The 27,315-nt window shown below is 43.8% G+C and overlaps 1 protein-coding gene across 4 annotated transcripts in view; it reads right to left on the bottom strand.

Moving 5' to 3' along the window:
* Positions 1-27,315, bottom strand: part of NCKAP5 (NCK associated protein 5) — a 969,870-nt gene that overhangs the window by 932,022 nt on the left and 10,533 nt on the right. For 2 of the 4 annotated variants that reach the window (XM_047870289.1, XM_047870292.1), the window contains exon 2: positions 1,702-1,821. The exons of the other annotated variants lie outside the window; for them this stretch is intronic. The gene's annotated coding sequence lies outside the window, so the exon portion shown is untranslated. The remainder of the gene's footprint in view (positions 1-1,701; positions 1,822-27,315) is intronic. 4 annotated transcript variants of the gene reach the window in all.

Genomic DNA, 27,315 nt, shown 5'->3' with positions numbered 1-27,315 from the left:
AAGCATTTGGATTGCTGGATTTCCCTTCCTGATGAGGCGGTGTGTTTGCCAACCGAGGCTTCATGAAGTCACGTGTCTCAGAGAACAGCTGCCCCATTCTGCTGCCAGGGCAGCTCTGCTGTCTCCTCCCCTTTCCAGATAATTCAGGCATCTCCCCCTGCATCGGGAACACAGCCCCACGTGTTTCCAGGAAGGAGGGGGAGAGCAGTGCAGGCTCCAGGCAGTTGTCTGAGGCAGGAAGGGAAGCACAGCCTGAAGTCGCGGCCCTCTGTAATGGCTTCAAGAATATTTCAGCTGCAACTGTCACTGTTGGCACCAGGCTCCATCACCCTCAGATGGAGGGCTCCTGGGCTACACTAAGAAAGAAAGAAAGAAAGAAAGAAAGAAAGAAAGAAAGAAAGAAAGAAAGAGGAAGGAAGGAAGGAAGGAAGGAAGAAGGAAGGAAGGAAGGAAGGAAGGAAGGAAGGAAGAAAGAAAGAAAGAAAGAAAGAAAGAAAGAAAGAAAGAAAGACAAGAAAAGCCCTGGAACCCACTTTGGAATCTGCAGAGAACTGTTACCTGTACCACACCTTTTGTCATCTCATCGACCCTGAAAATTGATCAGATGCCCAGAACATTTTGTGTCACAGAAGCCATCTCAGAAACGACACCCACGCCCAGGTAACATAGGCTTACAGTGGGGATTTTTAACTTTTTCAAACTGTACAGAAGAGTATAAGACAAAAGTAAAACAAACAAAAAACCACCTCTCTTCACTCCAATAACTTCAGAAACATCTTCAAGGGTAATTATCTATTGCTACCTGTGTGGTCTATGTCCTTCCAAAAAGGGTCAATCATTTGCACACAGAGGTTTGTTCTTTTTAAAAATATAAACAGTGTTATCTTACACACACATTTATATGGGTATAAGGCATTTTTTACTTGACAATATACCTTGCATAATTTTCATATCCATACAGACTGTCTACATAGAATTCTCTTGAACATATGCACCCCATTTTATTTAACCAGTTCTTTGCTGATGGATGTTTAGATGGTTTCAAACCCAAGACGCTCAAATGTACCTAGCAGGCTTTCCGGCTAGTGAGCTACCGTGCACTAGTCAGAGAAGGAGATTTCCAGGTCAGCCCGAGGCAAAATAAAAGTTATTTGTACGCGAAGGCATTTCTTTCTTTGTACCACACCTAATGTCAGCTAAGGCTTAAGGCCTTCATACTTATATCTCTCCTTTCTGAATCTCTTCCTCATTTGCTATGCTCTTGGACTTTTCTCCATCCCGTGTCAAACCCCAGAATTGCTAGCAAAGAACTGGAAAACAAGTTTTTGACTTCACGTACACCTTAGACTTTTCCGGCTCACAGTGATGGGAACAATTCATTAGGATACCAACAACAATTCGATACCACAAAGCAAACTGCTCACTGAATTTTTCACTTTCAATCATTGGTCTGATGTCACATAACACATACAGGAATTTGTAGATTAAAAGCTGTTTACTTTTAGAAAAGGATCCTTGATTTTTCTTCCTAATACACTTTGCCTCCCATGACCTTTAATAAAAGGAGAGCATTTGTTTGTGTAATTGTTTGTTTGAGATAAGATTCTGTGTTTAGCTTTTCATGAAAAGTGCTTTTTATGTTTCCATTTTGTCTGAAACACAACCATTTTGAGACTTAACATTATAGTTGTAGGAACATACCCAGCTGCGTCAGGAACTGAAGGGGGATTCATTTGGGTTAAGCCTTGTTCTCAACCTCAGTCCAGGCCCCAAGAGGCAAAATATACAGTATCTTTGAAGCAGAAAGCAGTTGAGTCATTCCTGTGAAAATAATTTCCAATGACATCTGTGAACTGTGGGCAGTCGAGCCCTGGATTATCTTCCCTGAGGAAGATTGTATAGTTCGCAGTGGTTATAAGATAAACAATCATTACTACCATAATTTTAAGTAGATTAGCTCTGGACAAAGCTGAAGCACAATCCACAAGGGAAGCCCAGAACTTCTTTTCAAGATTTATTCAATGTTTCAGCTTACTCCATAGACGTCTGTATATAAATACAACTGTGTGTATGCACGTACATACATGTGGGTATCATTTTCTTGGCCATCCTCACAAAAGAGAAGGGAGAAGGTGGCCTGACCAGCTGTGTAGTATGGATGAGGGGTCCTGGACTTGGGAATTTCCTGAAAACATTTTGTCAAAAAGCAATAGGATACACCTCAGAACCAGGGACTGATAGCTTCTATTATCATTACTGCACATACACACAAAGGGTATTTTAATGCCCTCCCCAATTTTAAATTTTCTTTTTTTAAGGTTTCTTTTTTATTTTTTTCATGTTTATTTTTTGAGAGAGAGAGACAGAATGGGGGGGGGGGGGGGCAGGGGGTTGGGGACAGAGAGAGAGGGAGACATAGAATCCGAAGCAGGCTCCAGGCTCTGAGCTGTCAGCACAGAGCCTGATGCGGGGCTCCAACTCATGAACTGTGAGGTCATGACCTGAGCTGAAGTCAGACGCTTAACCGACTGAGCCACTCAGGTACCCCTATTTATTTATTTTTGAGAGAGAGAGAGAGAGAAAGCAGAGGAAGGCAGAGACAGAAAGAGAGAGAGAGAGAATCCCAAGCAGACACCACACCATTAGTGCAGAGCCTGATGTGGGGATTTAGCCCATAAACTCGAGATCATGACCTGCCTGAGCCGAAATCAGAGTTAGAGGCTTAACCAATTGAGCCACCCAGGTGCCCCAAATTTTAAAATGGATTCTGATTAAGATGATGCTGAAAATTTAATTTACAAGAACTCCCTGCAGTATTTTTATTCTTTGCCTTTGGCCAGAGGTTGGGGAACCCCAGAAACAGGGACTACCATTTGGGTGTTATGGTATGGCAACCGGCCACTTATTTACCCTCCAGCCTTGTCCACGTTCATTTATCTCTCCCAGCACCAGCTTCCTCTTCTGTGAACTAGAGCCAATGACAGGACTGCCCGCACAGGGGCGATGTGAGGATGAAATGACCTGCCACACGTGGAGGGTACAGCATGGCACAGCCCAGAGCAGCCTTCAGTACTGTCTCAGACAAACTCTTGAGCCGCCTTCCCCTGTGCATGTGCAGTGTGCACCCAGGCGGGTTCCCTCCTGGGAGTCCAGCCAGGAGCCCAGACCCACGCAGAGCCTTATGGAGAGATGAGGCGATGTATTCAGGCTCTACTTTCTTCCTACCCAAATCTTCTCCAGTCTACAACTGGCAAACATATCCTCCCTCAGGGTTGCAGTACAGCCACTTCATGTGGGGCCAGCCCTTCTGTGATGCATTGACGAGGCTAGTAGATTCAGGCGGGTTAGTTATTGGTGACTCAGTAGAGATGAGATGGGTGGGGGCTAGTGCCATATCCAGCATAGGGAGAGTCTGACTCTACAGATCTCTTAGTCTGAAGGCTGGGGAGAGACACCCAACCTCAGTGAGAAAAGTCCCTCCCCTGCTCTCTCCCAGGTACGTGTGCCCACCTGGCTGCCTGAAATCCCTCACTTCTCTTGAGGCTCCCTCGCCTGCTGCTGTCACAAGATGGACAAGCTTGTTGACCTAGTTAAACTGTGACCTCCTGGAGTCTGAGACTGTGATTTGTTCCTTTCTGGATCTTTGGGGCCTAGTGGAGTGCCTAAAACAAAGCCGGTGCTCAACCCACTTTTAGTGAGATGCAACTGAATGGAAGAGCCACGTAAAAGGAAGGAATTTCTAGCTATCTGATTCCCCTGATATCACCAAACCGTATTCTGCTGCTCCTATTTTTTTACAAGACAGAGATCATTCTTCCCACCTTCCTTCTCTCAGAGTGTGTTTTTTAATGTTTGTTTATTTATTTATTTATTTATTTATTTAGAGAGAGAGAGAGAGAGAAAAGAAGGGGCAGAAGGAGAAGAGAGAGAAAATCCCAAGCAGGCTGCACACTGTGAGCGCAGCCTGACACGGGGCTCGATCTCATGAACCGTGAGATCATAACCTGAGCCGAAATCAAGAATCAGACGCTTAACCTACTGAGCCACGCAGGCACCCCCTCTTATAGGGTGTTGTAAAGAGATGACAAGTTGGATCAAATCTGGGGACACTGACGAAGCTTAAAAGGGGTTAAAAACAATGTAATTGTTTGAAGCCATAAAGAGGATACTTTGCATCACTTCACTCTTCTATGAGGATCACAGGATTCTGCTGAGTCACTGAGTTAATTCATTTCCTCATGTATACTTTCACTCATTCATTCTACAAACACACGCTAAGCATAAAAGCTGAGTGAGAAAACACTCCCCTCAAGCAGCCAAGAGACTTATGGCAGAAACCAAAGAGTAAATAAATGTTCTCAAGGCGAAGGAATTTATGCTGTGACAGACACAATCCCAGAGGCCCAGAGGGACATCAAACCCAACTTTCTGTGCAACACGGTCAAGCCATGACTCCTGGGGGAGAGCAAGAGTCGAACAGATGAAGATAGAAAGAAGGGCACTCCCAGCTGAGGGACAGCAAGGTCAAAAGCAGAAAGACAAGGAGCCTCATGGTGGAACCGGATGCCCTGTGGCTCACACGGCTTTCATTTTGTATTGTTTTGTTCTATTTTACTGAATGTTTTCAGTGAGGCATGCACCGTCCAGTTCATCCAGGGCCTCAGCACCACTGTATTAACTTACCCTGACTGCCGCTGTGTGTCTTTTTTTTTAACATTGCCAGCCTGGGCTCTGATGGCATTTAAGTTTGCAAAACCAGGAACCAAGGGGGGTGAGGCAGAAGACATAGGAAGGGGACAGATAGCGGAGGTCTTGGGAGGTCTTGGTGGGCCACGGTAAGGAAGCTGAACTTTACCCTGAGGCCCCAGGAGTACCACAGAAGGGCTGCAAGCCCAGGAGTCACCAAATCTTTTCTCTAAGGGGCCAGGCAGTAATCACGGTAGCCTTTGTGGGTCATACAGTCTCTATCACAACTATGTATCTCTGTGATGGACAATGAGAGCAGCCACAGACGATCTGCAAGCTAATCAGCACGGCTGTGTTCCTGTAAAACTTTATGTATGGACAATGGAACTTGAGCTGCATATCATTTTCCATGAAACCAAATGTTATTCTTCTAATTGTTTTTTGGGTTTTTTTACATTTATTAATTTTTGAGAGAGAGAGAGGCAGAGAGACAGAGGGCACAGGAGGGGCAGAGAGAGAGAGAGAGAGAGAAGGAGAGAAAGAGAATCCGAAGAAGGCCTCACACTGTCAGCACAGAGCCCACACAGGGCTCAAGCCACAAACCATGAGATCATGACCTGAGCCAAAATCAAGAGTCAGATGCTTAACTGACTGAACCACCCAGGTGCCCCTTGATTGTTTTTAACCATTTAAAAATATACAAACCATTCTTAGCTTGTGGGCCATATAAAATCGTATGTGGGCAGGTTTGCCTGGGACCTTAGTTAGCCACGCCCAGTTTTCTATGGGTCATTCTGGAAGCAGTGATGAGGGGGTGACATTTGCAGCATAGAAGGCAGGGGTGGCACTTAGGAAGCATTTGCAATGGCCCAGGTGAGACAGGATAGAGACACGCTCTCATGGAATGAAGAAGGATGGACAAGCACTTTGGGGAAACCGTGATATTGGATGCAGGGGAAATGGTCAAGGGTGACCTCCAAATTTTTAGCATATTCATTACTATTCATATTAACTGAGAGAAACCAGAGAAGTGGGTTCCAGGGCAAAATGGAAACAGAAGCTTAACATGGGGTCACTTTGGGGAGCTTACAGGACATGCAGGAAGAAATGGGTAAGGCCATTATACCAACTGGAACCACTATGAAGCATCAACAAACACATGGCTTATATCATCACACACTTCAGGGATGGAGGGGCGGGAAGGGGGAATCTTGGGAATCCCTCTGCCCCAAGAGAGAATTAGACCTAAATCATTTTGGACCAGGGAGAATTCCTCCTTCTCTGCAGTAGGTTTAACTCAACATCCTTCGTGCAAAATGTGAACCAGTTCCCTCTCATTCCGCTGCAGGAGAGACAGAGGACTGCTGGCAGGAACCCCTGAGGACATGGCCACTGGGAAGCTCAATTTGCTCATCTTCACGAAAATCGCCGCTTGATAATTTTGCTCCCCTAAATGAGTCACCAATAGCATACTTGGGAAAAACCACATCAAAGATCTCAGTATATTGTCTCTGTGATTATCTAAGGAGCTGACTACAGCTTCCACCGCAGCAGAGTGGAAATTAGCTTAAAGTAATGTTTCTTAAAGTGTAGCACTTAGACTAACTATACCAGCATCACCCAGAAACCTGAGAAAATGCAGATCCTTGGGCCTGAGTCCCTCTGCCCCAGACCTATAGAATCAGAGACTATGGGGGTGGGCCCAACAACCTGTGATTCAACAAGTCTTCAAGGTAATTCTGACGGATGCTGAAGTTTGAGAACCACTGGCCTGGGAGAGGCAGCCAGGGCTGTCCCTGACTCCATCTTTGGCTCCCCTGCCTGCCCCTCTTACTGCTCAGGATCATCACAGACAGTTGGTATCAGTCCTTTATCTCCAAGCGCGTTCATCTCTGGAGATGCTGCAGAGCATCAGTGGGTAGGTAAGTCTGGAGTCCAGTGATGTAAAACTGACTTCACCCATCTGGATAAATTGTGAGGAAAGGGGCCCTAAGTGGTGTTGTGGTTAAGAATACAAACTCAGGGGTCACCTGGGTAGTTCAGTTGGTTAAGCGTCTAACTCTTGGTTTCAGCTCAGGTCATGATCTTACGGTTCATGAGTTCGAGCCCTGCATGGGGCTCTGCACTGGCAGCACAGAGCCTGCTTGGGATCCTCTTGCTCCCTTCTCTCTGCCCCTCCCCTGCTCATGCATGCTGTCTCTCTCTATCAAAATCAATAAACTTTTTTTAAAAAAAAATGTGATAAAATAAAAGAAGAATACAACTTCAGGAATCAGACTTTGTGAATGGAGATCTTCTGCTCTATCACCTATAATGCTGGGTAGCCTATGAGAAGTTACTGAGCTTCTCTGTGCCCTTTCCTCACCGCTTTAATGGAGACAGTGAGTACCTAGCTCACCAGGTTGTCGTGAGGATTACATGAGTTAATATCTGCAAAGCAATTTAACAGTGCCTGGCGCTGAGTGCCACAGGAGCGCTATTTACTATATTTCTATGCCAGAGATACCTCATCTTCAACATGCAACACAATGCATAACATACTGCAAGTTCTTGGGACAACCGTGCTCCAAAGATCTCCTAGAAAACTTAAGCCTTTTCCTGGCAACTTTATGCCTCTCTCCAAAGTCCTATACGGAGCCCTAAATTGATGAACCAGGCTGGACCAAACATCTTTGAGAAAGTTCCTTTTCTTCTCTTCTAATTCAAAGCGCTTAATGTGAGGCAGACCTAGTGGGCCTTTCCCTAAGATGCACAGCTCAACCTTAGTCCTGTGGCTGTCACAACTCTGGGAGTCCAGTGGTGGACAGGAAATGGGTCTGGCCTAAGAAACTCTCTCCCTGACAAAAAGGGCCTCATTGCTTTAAATTGCACATGGTGGGCAAATTTCCCCCAAATCCCCACTGGACCTCCCAAAGTGGGTGAGGTGGAGACTCCCCCAAATAAGTGGCTGGCAAGTTGTACCTGGTGCATAGGATTCTGGCTAGGATGTACATGTATTAATATCCCAGGGCAACCGAAACAAATTATAACAACTTAAGTGGCTTAGAACAGAACCATTTTCCTCTCAGTTCTGGAGGCTAGAAGTCCAAAATCAAGGGCTGTCCTCCCTCTGAAGACTCTGGGAAAGAATCCTTCCTTGCCTCTCCCTAGTTTCTGCTGGTCGGCAGCCATCTTTGGCTTATGTAGCTCTATCACCTCAACTCTGCCCGGGTCAACACGTGCTCTTCTCCCTGTGTGTCAGCATGCCGCCAGATTTCCCTCTCTTTGTAGGACACCAATCATTGCACTGAGGTCCACATCAATCCAGTAGGACCTCATCTTCACTTGATTACATCTGTGAAGATCCTTTCTCCAAATAAGGTTACAGTCATAGGTAACTCAGGGTTAAGACTTCAACATATCTTTCTAGGGGACACAATTCAACCCACAACGGATGGCAGGTGTCTCACCTTATATGCAGACTCAGGGTTGTTGGAAGTGGGGTGTGTGAGGAGCTGTGCGAAAAGCACTGAGGCCCTCACAACCCTGTAGGAAGAAGCATGGAGGTCCATTACTGCCGCCTTTGGGCAGAGATGGGCAGAGGCTTGCAGGCTCTCCACCAGGGGTCTGCCTCACTGACCCAGTGAATGGGCGAGTGCAGAGAAGCAAAATGGAATGTCTTGGTGGGGAATCTGGGAATTTAGCTTGGCAACAGGAGGGTGCCATCTGACTTTTGGCAGAAGAGAAGCACTGAACGGAGTCCCCGCTGAGTGCCAGGCACACTAAATAATTGGATAATGCATACATTATCTTGCATATAAGACACACTTCACTGACTTCAAGGCAGGTCTGACCGTGACTGTGTTGATTGAGAAGGAGAAGAGTCTGAGAGGAGAGAGGAGAAGGAAAGGCAGTGGCAGTTATGGGAACATGGGATGCTGGGAAGCCCAGCGAGGCCCCTCTTGCCCTCCATGTCTGGGACCAGGGTGAGACACTGGCACTCACGAGTATCCCCATATGCGTCTGCCTGGAAACCCTGTCCACTGCCCCAGAGGGCATGAAATCAGAAATGGGGAGGGCACAGGGGCTTTCTCACTGCCTTTTGGGAAGAATCCAATATGCTTATCCATGCCTAGCAACGGTTTTAAAGCCAATCAGTCACACACCCCGTGGTGAGGTGAGGGAATGCCAAAAGATGTCTGAAGAGTCAGAGTAGAAGCCGCCTTCTGTCAGACCTCTGGAAGGCGGGGTCTCAGCTTCACCGGCTGGGTCTCCCATCTGGTCCCAACAACGCCACTCTGCTTATGCGTCGCTGGTGAGGTGGGAATCTCTTAGGGGACCCATGACAGGATGTGTCCAGACACACGGTTCTCAAGAGAATAAACTCATCACATGAGATAGCACTAAGTGAGCACACAGAAGGCCAACTTAAAAACGAGTAAGCATGTTTTGGCGGTCATTTAACAACAGATCTTGCAGAAACTCATTTCAGCTCAGGAAATCAACTGTTTTCATGCGCACATCCAAGGGGTCTGAATCTTCAGTAGAAATGCGTTTGATGCCATGAGCATTTGCCTGATAGAAGATTTCTCTTCTGCTTTCTCAAGACCAGAGCTCAATGTGTGTGTGAGAGAGAGAAAGAGAGGAGTCAGGAAATAGGGAAAGAAGGAAGGAAAGAAAAAGGGAGGCAGGAAGAAGACAGAGAGAGAGAGAAAGGTTGGCCTCTAGGGACAGAGTGAAACACTTTAGTCCTGGCACACACTGTGGCGAGCACACAAAACCTTTTTTGTTCCAAGGCCAGACCCCAAACAATGGTCCATAGGGACGCCTTTGAGAAATGCTCACGTGCCCACTGAAGCAGAGCTGACCGAGTTACAAGCCGGGAGCCCAGGAGTTGTCTGTAAATTGGTGAAAAATGGAGCTCCATTATAAATCCTCTTAACGGGAGGCGACATTGGCACCTCTTCCTCTTGACGTGTGGTACTTTCACTCTCGATGTGAGAAAAGGTCCCTTCCAAGGAGGCAGTGGAGAAAGTTCTTTACCAGGGACTGCATCCTGAAGGATGGACAGCTGCAGCAGCAGTCAGGTCTCCATGTGTGGAGCCCTGTACGCTCCCACGGCGGTGGCTGGATGGGCCTGGGAGGCTCCTATTCTGAAGGGGTCACTGAGGCAGGCCTGGCCCACCTGCAGGGTTCCTGTGCTACGACTCAGGCCCCTAGGCCACAGCCCCACCCAGGCTGAAAGCGGGCCTGAGCTGCCTTCTCACATGTCCTGCATTCGCATCCTATTACACTCCCAATTTCTACTTCTGTGTTCAAATTTGTTTGTTCTCATGAGGTCCCGTTTCACCTGTCACCTGGCCACCACCTTTACAGCAGCCACCACAACTGCTTTTTATGAGGATGATGGATTTTACTTCTCTTCCCCGACTGAGCCCCCCAGTGGAGCCCACCCAGGGGCCTCACAGACGGCATGACCACACACGGCATGACGGGAGGGTGAGTGAACGGTCTGCAGATGTGCTGACAAAAGTGAACTCAGGCCTCTGGAAATAAAAGGCCGCTAGCCTTGCCTGCCAGCCTCTGAATGAATGACCTGTGAAATGTGTTCATTCAGCTCCCCGTGCCAGATTGGGGGACCAGGAAGAATCATTCTCTTAATCATTCATTCAACAAATACATACTAATACTAACACTATGCCAGGCATGGTTCTAGGCACTTGGAATACAGTGGGAAACAAGTTTGATATTTTTTTCAACCCCTACCTTGAAGAACTTTTCTTTTTTTTTTTTTTTTTTTTTTTTTTTTAGTTTTGTTTATGTATTTTGAGAGAGAGAAAATGGGCACATGCACGGGAGAGACAGAAAATGGGGACAGAGAATCTCAAGGAGGCTCCACACAGCACAGAGCTCTATGCCAGGCTCAAACCCATGAACCATGAGATCATGACCTGAGCCAAAATCAAGAGTCAGATGCTTAACCAAGACACCCAGACACCCCCTTGAAGGACTTTTTAAATGCTTTTTGCATGTGAGAAAATTCTGAGACAGAAACAAGCATGGCATGTTTCAGAGCAGATAACAGGTGAGCATGGCCAGAGTAGAGCTCAAGCAGTGGCCAGTGAAAAGCACAGAGGTTAGGCAGAATTCCGGGTTAGACCCGGAAGCCCAAGGTAGGATTGATTTTATTCTACAACAATGAGCTGGGGGGGTGAAGTCATCTGAATGATGTTTTCAAAATATCGATGTATGTGCTATATGGAGAACAGATGGCAAGGGAGCAAGGACAGATGCAAGAGGCCAGTGGAGAGACTACCACAGAACTATCTATTCGGCACAGGCAAGCATAGGAAGTGCCTCAAGAAAGCTGATGGGAGGGGTGTCCGGGTGGCTCAGTTGGTTAAACGTCTGACTTCGACTCAGGTCATGATCTCGCGGTTCGTGAGTTTGAGCCCTGCGTTGAGCTCCGTGCTGACAGCTCAGAGCCTGGAGCCTGCTTCGGATTCTGTCTCCCTCGCTCTCTGCCCCTCCTCTGCTCACACTCTGTCACTCCCTCTCTCTTAAAAATAAATAAGAACATTAAAGAAAATTAAAAAAAAAAAAAGCTGATGGGAACCCAAAGAAAGAATGTCTGGAACTGTATTTCCAAGTGTGGTGACAACAGAGGCGGTGACATTGTCCTTAGAGATTTGGGAAGAGCAAAGAAGAGAGGAATTAAGGGTCTGTTCTGGATGATGAGCAGAGAGGTGATTTAGGAGATGGGGTGTAGGCAGGGGTGCTGGAAAAGCGGAGGTCATGAAGGCTGAGGGGTGCCAGACAGTGAGGGCCTAAATGCCAGGCCCTGCAGGTGAGAGAGCCACAGGGATCCTTCAGGAGCGAAGCAGAGCGCCACTGGCTCTGGGAACAGAGTGTAGAGCCGGGAGCTGCAGACTTTAACTGTGAAGGGCCAGCCAGTGATGAGTTTGGGCTTCGCGAGCCCTAAGTTTTCCCTTGCAACTGTTCAACTCTGCAGCCCGAGACAAGTACATAAACAAATGAGTGTAGCTCTGTTCCAATCAAATGTTTCTCAAAAAATGTAGGCCTGGGGCCTGGCTTGGAGGGCTGGTTGTAGTTTGCCCATCCCTGGGTTAGAGGAAGGGAGAGATGTGAGGCAGCCTTGGAAAGGATGTGGAGGAGTGGGTTAGACTAACGACAGAGGGAGAGGAGGACACAGATGTGAGAGGCTTTGTGCAGACTGTCAGCGGAGGAGCCCAAGGGAGGGTGATTCACCATTCCTAAATTTCTAGACTCAGGCAGAAGCACTTTATTCACCAGCTAAGATAAAGAGCAAGTAATGGGCAGGAGGTAGCATAAGCACGCCTCCCGCATACACACACATGCAGAGGAGGAGAAAATGGAGGGGAAGTTGCATTTATGTCCACTGGACAGCAAAGAGACACAACCCATGAGGTCAGTTGGGAAGCAATGATCAGAGAGTCAGGAGGTGGCCTGCAGAAGGATGCAGCCACTGGGGAGCTCCCAGAAGGGTGACGGTCCCCCAGAGGCAAGTCCCCCTGGAGGCACTGATAGCTTTAGGGATTTAATCCATTGCAAGGCTTCTCCTGCATCTTATCCTGGTCCCCTAGTATGAGGTAGCACCTGTTTCCTGAGCAACTACCAGGTATTTAACCTTGGACTAGGGACTCTAAGGGGCCTTGAAAGACCAGGTAGTGCAGTCTTCACTGTAACTCATAGGGGAGGCAAGAGCCACTGAAAGGCCGTGGGCTGTCCAGTTCACCGCAGTGTCTGGGAGTGCTTCCTGGGGGAAGGGGGCACCTGGAAAAGCAGGCAAAGCAGGTGAGAAGTGTCCAGGTTGGGGGGGAGAAAATGCAAATCAGCCAATAACGGCAATGAGCGGACCTTCCCAAGAAGTAAGGATAGCCAGTTTTAGGCTGTTACATAACTAACATTAGAATGCATGAGGAAAATTTGATTGTGTTCTTCCTTCCCCCCAGGCTTACTGAAGCTGCTATTGCTGAGAGGCAGCAGAGCACAGCAGCTAAGAGTGGAGACAGCAACCAGGTTTGAGTGGCAAGTCTCCATGACTGTGTGGCTTCCCCCTTCCGGGGCTCGGTTTACTCCCTCTGCCAGCAGACTGGATCATAACAGGGCCCACACATGACACATGACACTCACGATGGACGCAGGGCTCACACCCACATCAGCCTCAGTGCAGGATGCCCTTTTCCGGAGCTCACCTCTGGGTTTCCCTTACTGCTTGTGCTGGGGTCCAGTGACAGGGGAGTGGAGCAGGGCTAGAGGTCAGAAGAGTCCCCCCCTCCCCCAACCCACTCAGCACTGAGGACTGTCCTTTCTCTTTCTCTCACTCTGCACCTTAATGCAAGGAGAACAAAAGAGCACCTTACAGCCATCACTATATACTTCCCTCGACCCCTGCCTTGCAGACAGTTATTTTCCTTCTCAAGATTGAAACTCCTCAGGTAGAGAACATTTTGCAGTTTTAATTAATACAGATTAATCTATCTCCTGGGGCTGTTTGCAGTATTAATCCCTACCGGGTGCCTTAAGCTCCTTAGCAGACAGGCACTGCATTCTCACCAAGTAGGCTGGACTGGATCCTGAAGCCCTATTCCCCCTGCCACTGCCCCTCATCTCATATAACGGCCTCCTCGTTCTCTGTAAATTGGTTGGTTGGGCCCTGTGAATTTGAGTTTATCCTCTGCCTGGTGCAATTATGTGTGAAAATCCTTGATCCTTGCCTAGGGCGAGGGGAGGCAGGGATATTTGTGTGGTCTGGGCACTGAGCTTGGGGTTCAATCCTGCTATCTCTGACCTCCTCCGTGGGTTCCTGAGTAACTCATGGGGGGCGGGAGGGGTAGGGTGAAGTCATGGCTGGGGGACACGCAGAGAGACAGAAGGAACAACACTCAAGAATATTGATGGATTTGATAACTTGGCATAATAGCCTAAAACCATGGTCCCTGAATTAGTCATAGGGCCTTGTTTAGAAATTGTTGCAAGAAATAACTCTGCTCATCGATTTGTGAAGGCTTGTTATATATAGGGTAGGTATATCAATATAAATAATTTGCATTTGTGGTTTTGCCTAGCTCAGTGCTTTGTTTTTGTTGATTTGATTTGTTCCTATGTGGGCACCCTATTCCCTGAGAAAACCCAAAAGAACAAAGTGTTACAAATGCATCTCAGCTCTTTGGGTGTATTTAAAATTTCATTCCTTGCTACTTTAGCACATGTCTTACAGAGCTGCAATGACCTGGGTAAATGAAGCACAAAAAGACAGCAGGAACTCTCCTCTGAGGCTCCATGAACTAAAAAACCAGAACAAAATGTTAAAAAAAAAAAAAAAAAGAGGAATGCACTCACTAAAATTGAAGCAAACTATCTCTTTGCATACACTGTAATCCATAATTGCATTGGTAGGTTAATGTAGAAAAAAATGCTGATTTTTCACAAGTTCACCTTGGCCTTGCTAAAACTGACAAACCTAAGTTGAATCAGATTTTAATATAGCTCCAAACATTTCTTAAAACAGAACTTCCTAAAGAAAAAAGCATGCACCTTCATTTGTCTGGTAATATGCTCTATGAAAAAAAAATATATGAGGCGCAAATAAATTTGGTAAATATCCCATATTATGACATCTCTTGGAAATCACAATGAGAATAAGCACATTAAATGTTCCAGGAAGTCTGTAGAAAAGTGACTTCTGTAAAATACTTACGTTAGGAAGCCTGTGTATCACATAGAACTTACAAACAACCCCTCCAAATACCTTTTGGAATTAGTCTATAAATTCCAGGAGGAAGCTCATGCTGCCTTCTCAATATTGGTGATAAATACATCGGCCAGATTCTTGAATACCCATCCCCCATCTAAAACACATGGGTCCCCACTGACAAATAAGACTGGTGCCTGTATCTACAAAAGCCTCTAAAATGATGCTTCTCAAACTCTGGTATGTATCAGAATCATCTGGGAGCTAATGAAAGCACAGATACTCAGCTTGTCAAGTTAGGACAGGACCTGAGCCTCTGAATTGTTACTAAGTGCCTCTGTGATTCTGACACACATCAAGCCTGAGAAGGGCTGTTCGACAAGCCAGATCCAGGGATGCAGTGGAGCCCAGGAGAGGTGAGGTTTGGGCCTGGCCTATGAGCTTGTCAGAACACTGAACCCACAGGGGCTTGCTGAGCATCAACCAGCCACCAGCCACCAGCCATAGGCTACAAGAGGGCTACTATCGGGGGCATTTTAGAAGGTGTACTATTCGTGTGTGGGGGGGGGGTTAATTCTTTGTTTGCTCCAGATATTGCCCATTGGGAGACTAATATAATAAAATGGAAGGAACACACAGTATAGCTCAGTTGGTCTCCAAAAATCCCTTTTCCTAAACAGGACTCCACCACTGGTATCAGAGGATGTAAAAGTAGCTTGAGAGACTGGGAAGGAAGCACAAAGGCCTGAGTCCAACACAAACTACAATCTTTTTAATGGCTTTTATAATTTCTTAGGTCAGTATCGACAGTATATAGAAAGCCTTCATCATTTCCAACTCCTTTAAATTGTCATTTTAGGGGCGCCTGGGTGGCTCAGTCAGTTAGGCGGCCGACTTCGGCTCAGGTCATGATCTCATGGTCTGTGAGTTCGAGCCCCGCGTCTGGCTCTGTGCTGACAGCTCAGAGCCTGGAGCCTGTTTCCGATTCTGTGTCTCCCTCTCTCTGCCCCTCCCCCATTCATGCTCTGTCTCTCTCTGTCTCAAAAATAAATAAACGTTAAAAAAATTTTTTAAAAAAATAAAAAAATAAATAAATTGTCATTTTAATCATTCTGACTTGAGGAAAAAAATGTCAAAAAGCTGTTTCCAGGTAACCTTTTCACAGAAATTGTCTAATCAAATCATAAATCACTCTGAGTCATGGACATGAGCTGACCACTTCCTTCCCAAGCCTGCTGCCAGGCATGGCAGTCCCCTGCTGGACCTGGGTGGAGCGTCTCCACTTGGATGGCATGAAATTGGGTATCCTCTGTCCATTATTCCACCAGCTCACCAAGCCTAACCCATGTTAGAGTTGAGTCTTGAGTCTCTCACTCAAGAATCAACTAGGTAGACATGTTTGCCCAGATCAAACAAGCCGAGACAACACCGGATTAAGCCTGGGAGGTGTGGGGGGAAGGTTTGAAAGGGACTGAGGAAGAAAGACTCTTTGAAGAAACCCTCCTGTGAATAGCAGATAGTCTACCTTATGAGATTCATCTGAAGATGCCTAAGGGTATTTTCAATGTTTCCAAAGTTTAAATATGACAGAGTAGGGGGGGAAAAAGCACCCATAATTTTCAAAGTTTAATCTTAAATTTACTAAAGGAAATGGTGAAATCTCTAAGCACTCGCTTAAAAAGACCACGTATCACGGACACATGGGATGCAAAGCCTGCCATCACTGCTGACATTCCCATCCCACCCAAGTGGCCACAAGGAAATCCCTGGGTGTATTTTCTTGTGGAGTGAGTCTGGGACTCATTTTAAAGACTGTATAGTCATGGGTTTCTGTTTTAAACATGACAGTTCAATCCTAAAGAAACCCAGTGACAAGTTACTGGTATTAACTCACACCTTCTTAGAAAATTCCCACTCCTAGATCTAGCTTCTGTATTTGCGGAGCTTTTTTTCTTTTCATCTGTGGATCCAGTAAATACCTAATGTGAATATGATTTTAACATTTTCTCTCCTTCCAAAACAAAATTATTCTATGTGATGACATTCCTAAAAGGTAACTTGTATTCGCATGAAACAACTTGAATGAAATAAAGCTATACCTCTATAGTCCTTCTTACTAAAACTCATTGCTGGCCTTTGTTTCTCCTACATGTATTTTCTAATGATGAAATAACTTTGGTCTCTAAAGATATATTTCACCCACTTTCTGGGTTGCCTGGGTAGCTCAATTGGTTGAGCACCTGACTCTTGATTTCAGCTCAGGTCATGATCTCACGATCTGTGAGCCTGTTTCAGATTCTGTGTCTCCCTCTCTCTCTGATCCTCCCCCGTTCATGCTCTGTCTCTCTCTGTCTCAAAAATAAATAAAATGTTAAAAAAAATTTTTAAAAAAAGAAATAAATTTCAGCTGCAGAGGTATCCAAATGGCTGGTAACCAAAGAGATGGGGAATCACATGCATATATGGTGTAGTTAAAGGGCACGTGTCCAAAATAAGTTTGACAATTCATGGTAACAAATTTTACCCAGAAAAATAAAATAATAATAACAGCAACATTGTTCCTTTGGTCAAAAGCTTTATGCCCTACAGTCGTGATACTCCTTTAGCAATTTGGAATCAAGAGCCAATAGTTTATGGGAAGACACACAATCATAATGCAGAGATCCTGGAGATGCACAGTCTGTTTCTTGACTAGGAAAGGAAAGAGTCCTAATAGCACCAGGATTCAAACTAAGAGACGGGGCTTCTTTGAGCAGCTCTGCATTACTTAGCGTGCCACTCTGGGCAAACCCCACCCCCTCTCCATGTGTATTTTTCTCTAGGTAAAATGGAGGTAGCAATCCAAACATGATTGCCTCAAAGCTTTCATTTGAGACTCAAAAATAGAGGTCATTGTGATGTATCATTGCCAGTCTCACCTTTTCAATTTTTCCTAAAATGCCCTCAGAATTTGGATTTGGGAAACTCTTTTTTTTTTCTCCTAAAACACAAGTCCAATCATAGAACTCCTCTTCAGACACTCTTAATTGTCCATTATCTGAAGAATAAAGTTCAAATTCAAGATCCCTCACAGTGTGTGCTTCCCCACATCTCTCGGTGTTCCCAGACCAACCACACTGAATTTGTTGGCATTTTTAGGATGTTTCATGTACTTTCACCTCGGGGTCTTTGTACGAAGTGCCCAGTCTGTTTCTGACCAAAATCGGCCCCTCCTCAACAGCCAGCCCAAATGGAGCATTCCCTTAAAGATATCTCCATGATATTATTCATTAATTCACTATTATGAACTGTTTTTCATGTGCCAGGTATCAGAATAGTACAATTTTATTTTCCCTGCAATAGTACTTCATGTGTTTTCCTAACACAGTGCTACTTTAAGCCTATTTTGTGGGATTTTGGTTACTTTACCACTAGATCAAAGCTCTTTGAAGAAAGAAGACTCACACCTCTCTATCTCTATGATGGTACACAAAAAGCACTTGACAAATGTTTGTTGAATGAATAAATTGCATTTTATTCATCTTGAGATTCTCATAATTTTGTTATTAAGGCAGTCACGTGAGCTTAACGGCACATACGCTCTGAATGGATGAAGGGCAAATCTTCTGCCACGTTTCTTTCTAGAAATGAGTACAACTGACTGTGAACAATGCAGGGTTTGGGGGCTACTGACCCCCTACACAGTTGAAAAACCATGTAAGTGGACCTACACAGTTCAAGGGCTTACTATAGTTATAAGCCACACATATGAAGACTTTGGATTTTATTAACTACCAACTAGAAAAACTATGTCCTTATCTGATACTTCCCTTTCCCTCCTCAACCCCTTATTGTCTACGGGCCATGATGGGAGCAAAGTTGAGATTGTGGCCAATCTTCCTGATTTACCTTTCCTAAAAACAACCAGGCTTCTAACTTCATGTCCAGGATAACATCCATTGGCTAGCTTGGCCTTCTCCATCTTGCTGGCCCACCAGAACTGGGTTTGTAGAGACAAATACATAATAAACATGCATCAGAAAGTTTAGAAACATTTTTGAAGAATGATAAAGTGCAAACATTTGGAGAGGGTGTGTCAAGAGTGACTCAGAACAAATAGCAGTAATAAATAAGGCAATTAGTAGAAAAGAGGGTACCACCCACACAGAGCAGTTCCTTAGGAACTTTAATTTAAATTCCTGGGTCAGCTCTATTCTAGAGAAATGTGGTACTTCTTAACCTTCAGAAACCTACTTAAACCCAAGAGGAGACAAATGATCCTATGAGAAGTTGGTGTCCTATCCTGGTTTCTTAGGCCTCCTTCCTCCTCAATGTGAATAAGTAGCAAATGCTACTTTTATATGGAACTCATGCTAAATCATTTTTTCCCTCTTTAACGTTATAAGCGGGGAAACAATGGGGTGATTTCTGTGCAAAATTGACCTGATGTCTACAAAAGGCATATTTTTTACAAAATAGCCAATCCCACAAGTACCCTGTAGTCCGGAGGGTTGATGAAAGAGACAAAGGAGATAATAAACTGGGTTCGGATGAAGATGGATTGGAGATGTATTTATATAGTGGCAGTGTGTGTCTTAGGAATATACTGGGAATTTGAGGGAAGAGGCTGGAAGAGATAATTTCTCAGCTTTGGGCTAAGGGACCGTTGTTCCAGGAGCCTCTCCCAATCACTGTCCAGGTGTCTCTGATCTCCTTTGCACTAATGAAATTACCAGTCAGTTTCCTCCTTCCCTTTAGGTGGGCCATGCTAAACACAGAAGGCAAAGGGGTGCTGGAAAGTTCCAGGCAACCCAATATCCAGAATAAAGGAGAACAGTCTTTTCTTCCAGTGAAAAATGAAGGCCCCCCAAACATTCTGGCACTATTCCACTGGTTCAAAGTTAATAAGCAAACACACACCCTCAAAGCTCTTACAAATATACTAAAAGGGGGCACCTGGGTGGCTCAGTCGGTTAAGCATCAGACTTTGGCTCAGGGCAGGATCTCACAGTTTGTGAGTTCGAGCCCCACATCGGGCTCTGTGCCGATAGCTCAGAGCCTGGAACCTGCTTCAGATCCTGTGTCTCCTTCTCTCTCTACCCCTCCCATGCTCGCACTCTGTCTCTCTCTCTCTCTCTCAAAAATAAATACACATTAAAAAAAACAAATATACTAAAAGAAACTATAACAAAATATTTACAGTGCTTATTCTCCAAGGATAGACCACTATGGCTTATTTTATCTTCCTTCTTTCTGTTTATCTATATTTTCTACAGGAAACATATTGCTTCTCAAATCAGAAAAAATTATATTAAATTCTTGCCCACTGACACAGATTTCCATGAAAATACAATCCGTGCCGGTCAGAGGGGACTGTGGGGCTAACAAGGTGCTTCAGTAATAAGAGAAGAACACAGAGTTTTTATTTTCAGGGCTTTCTGGGGCTCTTGTACTTTTTCTTTTCTGTTCTTAGAAATGTGAGAGTGACCTCCTGCCCAGAGAGATGACCTTGGATTTAAATTTGAAATGCTAGCACAATCTGAATGCCTGAAAAGGGGCACTGCACTCAAGAACACAAGGTGAAGTGTTGCTCTGCTCTTGGCTGACACTTGATGCACCCACCAGAGCACTTGTTGCATCATCTCTCAGAGACCCCTCCACCTCTGCCGGCTGCAAAAAAGCATTTCTGGTTCCCTCCTCTGTCCTCAGAGTTACAGCAGCCATAGTCTTTCCAGGTGGGGCCCAGAGTGCTGCTGAGAACAGGCACATGGTCATATGGGGAAAAATTCACCCTTTCATTTTATCGCCTTCTGTTGCAATATTTCTCAGGATGGCAGGTTCATGGGCCCCTCAGTTCCCCAGAGGTTCTGTTTTCATGTGTTGGCTTGGCTCTCTGTCAGAGACAAAAGGGATTTTCCCCTCTAAAAAGTTTCTTGAGTTTATTTTTTTTTGTCTGTCTTTTATCCTCAATAATATAGCAAGACTTCTGACCCCTCATGAAGTAACATAATGTCTGATAGTTGCTTTAAAATATTCTACCAGGAGTGAAAGCCTGGGTGAGGGGAGTCTGGCAGCTAACAGGCCCTCCTGGTGGGCTCCTACTGCCTATGAGAGACACCCCCACACTAATTTCTAAAAGAGAGCAGCTAACACATCCTCTCTGCTATTAAACTCCCCTCAAATAATCCTTGTTTTCAAATCTGTCATCTTCTCTTTCATAGACTGGGCAGGATGATGGTGTTGACCTAATCTGTTTACTTACAATACATCCTATGCTGAAGTGTCTAGTGACACCCTATAGAATGTGGGTGCACTTGTCACCACAGACCAGCTTTGGCACTTCAGCCAAAACTCTTAGACATCAAGAGAGTCATTTGGATGCTCTACTGTGGTCACATAGGTACATTATTAATTTTGCTTACCAAGAAAAAGTAAAATTTCTCTTCATGGAAAGCTCACTATTTAGTCTAATCGCCATTAGTAGGATACAATGGACCTCCCATACTCTTGAGAATTCCAATAACACCAATGTTGACCTTGGAGTTCAGGGGAAAGATAAGATGAACTTTTGAAACCAGAAAATGCCAAAAAGACTTCTAGGGAGATACTCTAAGTCTAATCATGGAAATAAGATATTATTGTGTGAAGAAAAAGACAGGTAGACATAGGCTGAAATATCCGGGTTTAGTTTCACAGCAAATGACACCACTGAGTTATTCCCATGGGAGGGGGGGGGGGAATCAACTGAGAGCATGTCCATTGAAAAGATACATCTTTCTTTATCCCTACGTGATCTTCAATCGCAAACACACTAAGGATTGTTTTTTAGAAGGACATTTAAAAGTATGGCACTTTGCTGCATAATTAATCAATCCTTTTAGTCTCCCAAGTAATATATATTGAAGTACTTTTTAAATTGCAAAATGATGAACAAATATAAGACATCATCATCATTAAGTTGGCATTTTATTTTTTTTTATGATTTTAAGCTCTTTTTTTATGATCAATGTGAACATTCTCTCTGGGAAACTTCATTTCTCCTTGTCTCCATGTTAATGTGCTGGCGCTAAGAAATGCTAAGAAAAATGTAGATGTAAGTTTTATGTTCTTAGACTTGCCACATTATATTAGTGTGGCAAAGAGGGAAAAATGGATCAAATTAACTCCAAGAACTACTTTGGCTTTGTCTGCCAGAACTGTAAGAAAGACCTAATGGATGCAAAACCTTCGGCAGTGTTGTCCTTGAGAGGGTGTTGCTGTTCAACTACCCAGTCCGTCAGGAACTTGGACTGAGCACCTACCATACAACACAGAAGTAGCAGGCATTGAGAAGGGATACCTCAGAGCGGATGCCACAGAACAGATTCCCATGAAGGGAATTTACAGTGTTAAGAAAGCAAATAGCGAGAAGAAATAATTTATGAACTAGATATAGCATCCTCAGAGCTGAAGCCAAGTTAAACTTGGATATCCAGACAAAGTCCTCTGAAGACACTTTCTCCTTGCTTCCTCAGAATCTCTGAAAATAAATCACAGAACAGTAGATTCAAGCTTCTGTCCCATGTAGACATTCCCCCAGCAACATCTCCCTCCTTTGAGGGAATTGCTTCCCTGAAAGAAAGCTCACGATATGAGAATGGCCTATTCCACTCCTCTAATACCCAATGAATGCAAAAGTACTTTGTAATGGGAAAGATTTATACGAATGTCTGCTGCTATAATTCTTGAGAAAGAGTTTCTTCATGAAGATGGTTTATCTTCCATCCATATCAGGCCAGAACTAAAATTAATGTTGCAATATCAGTAACAAAATCGTATTTATCTAGCTCCACCTCTCAACAAGGAATTTTATCCCGTATTTGATTATTCAAAACAACACAGGAAGTTTCTCACGTTAGCTTGAAAATAGAATAATCTAAGATATGAAACGAAGTTGGAGACTTCTAACACAATCTTTGGGCTGTGGTGTGGCACCAGCCACAGCTCTCCTGCCTGAAACATGCTACTCATGCTATTTCTTGAAGTCCACTGAAGAATGGCCTCTACAACTGCCTCTGTTCCACATGAGGACTGGCTCCCTTCCAAGGCCTCCCTACCTTCTCTTCCCTGTTCCAGGGGTGGTCCAGCATTCCCTTCACTGAAGTGGAAAACAGACCCTTACCCAATCTTAAACAGCACATGATTATGCTTGGGCTATAAAGCCGGAGTTGGTTGTGTTCCTAGGGTATGAACAGAAACTTGAAGGCACTCCTTTTGGTTTGACCTCCTTTCTCACAGCTCTTTCATGAGTCCTTGTAGAGAACATTCAACGAATCTTCTGAAGCAGCCCTCTCCCATGATCCATTGTCAACAAATCAAGTTCCCCCCCCTGAAAAGGAGTTTCTACCCATATGTTTCTCAGTCACTCCTACAAATACAGCCCCAGGGGGGATTTGCCATGGAGCTCCAAGCCCCTGAGTAAGACCACCACAGACCAGCCATGCTCCATCCCCCTCTTCCTCCCTCTCTGGGTTTTGTTTGGGGCACAATTTCAGACACTTAGAATTTTGGCCGCATAGTTGAAGGGATTAAAAAAAGGCTCAAAACAACAGTAAACAAGTTGGCAATAATTATAATACAACTGCTCCACAATGTTTCTTGGTGCATATAAAAGCACTCATAGTCAGCACACACTATTCCTTTGGTCCCCCTTCAGCATTAGGACTCTATTTGTGTAGAACCATTTCCGGTCCTAACAGACCCTTTACAGACTGAAGATTCAGAACTCTGATATGTTTCACCACACGTGTAATGATTTGGGATGCCACATTATGCATACCATACTCCTAATGGCACTTTTGATTTGATGTTCCAACTAAGAGATACAGCTTTAAGAGTAAAGATTTACATTAAAAAAGAAAACAAAACAGACACTGATCAAAATTTAACAAACCTTAAAAACTGAAAGTAGAGTGAAACGCAGTAACTATGTCTGGGTTGGTGGATAGTGTATAGAGAAGAGAAGGCCTTGACTGAAGGTCATTGAAGGGCAAAGGAGTCACACAAAGAGATTCTCCTTGCAGAAAGATCACTAACAACTACATGGAAGAAGGACTAGAATGAAGATTAAAGACCAGTTAGAAGATGTTTGAATGATACGGATAGGGTAGTGGCACAAAGAGTTCAAGAAAGAGATGTATTTAAGTGATATTAAGCAGGCAGAATCCACATATTCTGTGAGTTCTGTCCTGGTTTCTATTAACTTCCTGACAATGCACACTTATTAAGGACTGTGGAGACTCTGATGACATATGGCATCCTACATAAAAGTCCTATCCCTGTTCTTTTGGGTGGTTTCAACTTTGCTTTTGTCCCAGTGGGAGATAAATGCTCATTCCAGCCTCTGTGTGGTGACCCCTACTTGTCCTGTCTGTGGTCTGAAGGTAGAGTTGCTTCTCCTTTCCTGAAATTCACCATTGTATTCCTTTACTTCTTCCCAATCCAGTCCTTTTTCATCCCCCAGCTTTACTGGGATATAATTGACGTATAACATTGTGTAGGTTAAGATGTGTAATGTGATGATTTGACACAAGTGTATATTGTGAAATGTTTAACTCAGGCCTTCACCTCACATAATTATCATTTTTTTCTTGTGGTTGTGGTAAGAACATTAAAGCTCTATTCTTCATAGCATCTTTCCACGTAGTACAGTACTGTTACCTGTAGTCAGTGGAATTCCTTAGTGGAATATATCCCATGAAGACATGTGCGCGCACGCGCGCACACACACACACACACACACACACACACCCCTAAACTAAACAAGTTACAAGTCTTAAACTCTTTACAGTATTCAATTGTCAGGATGCATTTAGTGGTTATTCGGAGACCACTGCATACATACTGTGAAACAAATCAAATTAGTAATTAATGCTGGTATCACTGTATATTGATTTTTAGCATTGTAAAAAGAAATACAGGTGTAAGATCAATATGGTTAAAATTCTATAGTCCTGAATGTGCATCAGATGAGCCTATTTAAATCCATGGCACATTTTATCTTAAAGGTAATATACATATTTCTCAGCTCTGCATAATGAAAAAAGTCTCAAACAATGACCAACCCACTGGCAATGAGCCCTCTTAGAACTCAAATCAGGCTTTCCAAATACCAATTTTCACCAGAAGGAACCAGTCTTCCTCAGATAAATAAATAACTTTCCTGTGAGGCAAGAGAGAAACACACAGAAACTGAAACGCCTGTCATGCCAGAGAACAAGGAAGTTTCTCTCCAAAGACCACTAAGTCCATGCCAAAAGCATGCAATAGTGAACTTGAAGAGAATACTACCAGTCAACATGAGAAAAACAAGAGCATCATCAATGATAATAACTGCTGTGGCTTAAGACACATTAAATGTGTTTCAATACATGAGTTCATAATAATACCAAAAAACAAACAAACCAAAAACAAAACAAAACAAAACAAAACTAATTGGTCGCCAGGGGAGGATACTAAAGAACTAACTCATCATTTTGAAAACTACTAAATATAAGTAAAGAATCAAGGTTCTCTTTTGTAAATCCTACTGCAGGTAAGCCAATGGACAAGGGAAAGTTTCTTTTTATAAAATTATTCTTCCAGGGGTACCTGGGTGGGTTGGTCAGATGAGTGTCCGACTCTTGATTTCAGCTCAGGTCATGATCCCAGGGTTGTGGGATTGAGCCCCGTGTCGGCCTCTGAGCTGAGCGTGGAGCCTGCTTAAGATTCTCCCTGACTCTCCCTCTGCCCCTCTCCCTGCTCATGTGCTCGCTCACTCTCTCTCTCTAAAATAAAATTTTAAAAAAAGAAAGAATTATTCTATCAGTAAATGAGGATGAAAGAATACAATTAGAATACTAGTCCCTAGGTCCATAGTGAATGAATGGATCTAGGCAACAATCATTCATGATTATGATCCTCCAAAGAAAATCAACCTGATAAAATGCACATACCAAAATGAATATAAAATAATATCATCTAGGAAATATTCTTACTCAAAAATGGACTCTGAGTCTAACCAAGCTTCTAGGTCAAAATACCAAGCTAAATGAAACACAAGGTAGAGAAACATGTCAAAACACCACCACAGGATACAAACAGCAAAATTTTAAATGTGAAAAAATTTATAGGACAACATCTTTTCTGCCACAAATACATTGCAAGGGAAATAAAAGAGGGAAAAACTTATCAAACTAAAGAGAATTAAGAGACCTATGCACCAATTGCAGTTTATTTACTTACTTGGATTCCTATTCAAAGTATGAAGAAATCATACCACAATTGTGAATATTTTGTATTAAAGAGAATTACTATTATTTGGGGTATGATAATAATAATATTGTTATGTTTTTAAAAGAGTCTTTATCTTTCAAAAATAGACGTTGAAATGATGGAATACCTGGATTTGTTTCTAAATAACCTGGAAGTAGTGAGGAAGTAATTAAGAATAGATCATGGGGCACCTGGGTGGCTCAGTCGGTTAATGTCCAACTTCAGCTCAGGTCATGATCTCACAGGTTGTGAGTTCAAGCCCCGCATCGGGCTCTGTGCTGACAGCTCAGAACCTGGAGTTTGCTTTGGATTCTGTCTCCCCCTTCTCTGCCCCTCCCCCGCTCATGCGCGCGCGCTCTCTCTCTCTCTCTCTCTCTCAATAATAAATAAAAAATGTTAAAAAATTTAAAAAAAAAAGAATAGATCAAATAAGATTGGGTATTAGTTGACTAATATAACCTAGGCATGAGAAACATGGATTCACTGAACTGCTTTCTCTAATTTTAGACGTCTTTTAAACTTTTCAGAGTAAGTTTTTGGAAAGAGTATATAAATTTTAAATTTTTTAATCTTTATTTTTGAGAGAGAGAGACAGAGACAGAGACAGAAACAGAGACAGATTGCGAGCGGGGGAGGGGCAGAGAGAGAGGGAGACACAGAATCCGAAGCAGGCTGCAGGCTCTGAGCTGTCAGCACAGAGCCCGACACAGGATTTGAACCCACAAACCGTAGGATCATGACATGAGTCGCAGTCAAATGCTTAACTGACTGAGTCACCCAGGTGCTTGAGAGTATAAATTTTAAATGAAGTTGAAGAGAAGCAGCTATTTGGGGAAAAAAAACAATTTACATAATATCACATTATATCAATGATATAAAATTATAATATTGGAAAATGTCCACAATGGAAAATTAAAGAAATCAGATTATAGAATTATATATAAGGCATGATTTTTAATTATGCAACTGTATGTGTGTTGTATCACAGATGGAGATATGACCTGAAGGCTTATTTTAAAAACCACTCCTGGGGCGCCTGGATGGCGCAGTCAGTTAAGCGTCCGACTTCAGCCAGGTCACGATCTCACAGTCAGTGAGTTCGAGCCCCGCGTCAGGCTCTGGGCTGATGGCTCAGAGCCTGGAGCCTGTTTCTGATTCTGTGTCTCCCTCTCTCTCTGCCCCTCCTCCGTTCATGCTCTGTCTCTCTCTGTCCCAAAAATAAATAAAAACGTTGAAAAAAAATGTTTTTTTAAATAAATAAATAAAAACCACTCTTCTAAAATTTGCATGCAGTATCTCACTTTATCTTTAGAGAGATTCTTCCTGGCTTCTGTGTGGTCGCTTGAAATTATGCAAAATAGAGCAAGAGTGAATATGTAAATGTGTTGAAGCAATCTACATGCAAAAAATTTTGACTGAGATGTTCTGTTTAGTAAGTATAGAACAGTTGCATTTAAAAATTATAACTCGGAAGAGTGGTTCCTTTAGAGAATGTTTCTTCTCTAAACCTGGGCTTAAGGGGCCCAACCACATTCCTTTAAATCATGGCTTGTTTTTAAAAAATGTGATGTTGTTCTGTGAGCAGTTTTTTGTAGGGGATGTAGCTTGGCACCTTGGTAGAAATAGAGATTCGATCTTATCTT

This window comes from Prionailurus viverrinus, chromosome C1 (genome assembly GCF_022837055.1).
Source record: "Prionailurus viverrinus isolate Anna chromosome C1, UM_Priviv_1.0, whole genome shotgun sequence".
Classification (NCBI taxonomy): domain Eukaryota; kingdom Metazoa; phylum Chordata; class Mammalia; order Carnivora; family Felidae; genus Prionailurus; species Prionailurus viverrinus.
The sequence above is the reverse complement of the archived record's forward strand: the minus strand, read 5'-3'. Positions and strand labels throughout refer to the sequence as shown.